Genomic DNA, 2,172 nt, shown 5'->3' with positions numbered 1-2,172 from the left:
AATATATATATTAATATACTTAATATATAAAAGAAATAAATAAATATTATTTAATATTTTATAAAATTTTTTCAAAAAATATAATTTTTTAAATTTTTGAAAAGTACAATTATGAAATATTATATTTCAATATTATTTGTATGTTTCACAATAGCAATTAATAAGTTAAATATATTATAATAATCACTATTGTAAATATTTTCTTTTTATTGTTCTATATTTCACATATTAAGATTTTATATTTATATATAAAATATAAATTATTGTATTTAATAAAAAAATAATATAAATTATTAGTACATTAATTTTTTTGTTTAAAAAAATTAGATAAATTCAATTTTTTCTTTTATATATTAAGTATATTAATATATATATTTAATACAGTAAAACCACAATAAAATATTTGTTAGTATCATTATAAATATTAAATATTCAAGAAATAGCTTTTCAGAAAAAAATTTTTCAATAATAAAGATTTAAAATGTCTCAATCTTTTCCTTTAAAATTTTCCATTCATGAAGGCTCGTCATTTTATATGATAATAAAACTTGACTAGTTGTACGTCAACAATGTAAATTTTAATTTAAAAATTCTATTTAATATAAATGAGCAGATAGAACGTGTTAAACGCGTGATATAGATAAGTTAATAAACCGGTAAAACTAGGAGGCTCGCCTCGATTCATTTTCATTTATTGCCTAGGTTAATAGAAAAAAGAATAGAATAATTTCAGGATATATAATCAATATCTATAAAAAACTTATATGACTTTAAATTTACTTTTATTTAAAATAATATCATAATTAATGATATTTAATATTTTAATTTTTTTTTATTATATCTTTCACAATTATAAATAAATAGTTTTTTGTTTTAAAATATTAAAAAATTAAAATATATGCATATAATTTAAAAGTACTTATATATTCCAATTATTTTATTGTATATTGTTAATAGAAATTTAAAAATCAATGAAATTCAAATATTATTTATTATAATCATAACTTTTATTTGATTATATTTTGATGACATTACAATATTTTGTTGTTCATGTTTTACTGTATAAATATCCTATGTTATTTGTAAACACTATATATAACTAATTATATAGTTAATTATAATTGGATGTAATTAGTTTGAATTAGATTTAAATTAAAGAGTTTTATATATTAAAATCAATTTAAACTAATATATATATGTATTATCAAAGAATAATTTGGAACATTAATAGCTTTCAAATATATAATATATATGACTAGATAAAATTATTATAATTACATTTAAGAGATATGTATTAAAATTTATGTAATATATATTATTATAAACAATATAAAGTATGAACTAATAATATCTAAATATGTGATTAAAAATGTTATATATACATATAAAATTTTCACTCAAAATCAATATAATTTTTTTTAAATAAATTTCTAATTTAACTTATAAATTACAATTATAATAGATTACATAAACTTATAAATATATTTATAAAAATGTTATTATAATAAAAAGAATTTAATTTTTACATTTAATAAATATTATTAGATATTAATGAATAGATGTTAATAATTAATCATTATTAAATTTTTATGATTAACTTTTTTTATGATTAAAGAATTACATTCATTATTTATAATATTTTTGTTAACATATTAGTATATTATATATTTTTTAATAATGTTGTTAGTTTAATTTATTTATACTAAATTTAAAAATTATATTATTTATAAATTGTATAAATAAATAAACGTTTTTTATATTTATATACAAAGAACTAATTATATGTTTATAATACATACGATATAAATTTATACAACATTGAAGTGTTAAAAACTTAAGTAAATAACAATTAATTACTTACTCCTATTTATAATAAAAATCTTTATCTATAATAATATCATTTTAAATCGATAAATAAATTATATTTAATACTAAATATCACTTAATTTGGATATAGTACAATACAATATCAGAATTTTTTGTGTTCTATCTAAGATATTAAAAACTTAGACTTGGAAAAGCTATCTAAATATGCTTTTAAAATTGTATTGCATTTCTAAAAAATTTTTATCTAGTTTTGAAACCATACATGATAAAAATTTTTATTTTTAAAGTATATATTGTATATTTCTACTACATTTATATTTATGATATAAAACTTTATATATATAA

General features: G+C 14.0%; 1 protein-coding gene across 1 annotated transcript in view; it reads right to left on the bottom strand.

Moving 5' to 3' along the window:
• The window catches only part of LOC102679311 (4-hydroxyphenylpyruvate dioxygenase), a 7,048-nt gene that overhangs the window by 3,620 nt on the left and 1,256 nt on the right, over positions 1-2,172 (bottom strand). The gene's annotated exons all lie outside the window — the stretch shown is intronic.

The sequence above is a fragment of the Apis dorsata genome, unplaced genomic scaffold (genome assembly GCF_000469605.1).
Source record: "Apis dorsata unplaced genomic scaffold, Apis dorsata 1.3 scaffold_37, whole genome shotgun sequence".
Lineage (NCBI taxonomy): Eukaryota > Metazoa > Arthropoda > Insecta > Hymenoptera > Apidae > Apis > Apis dorsata.
The sequence above is the reverse complement of the archived record's forward strand: the minus strand, read 5'-3'. Positions and strand labels throughout refer to the sequence as shown.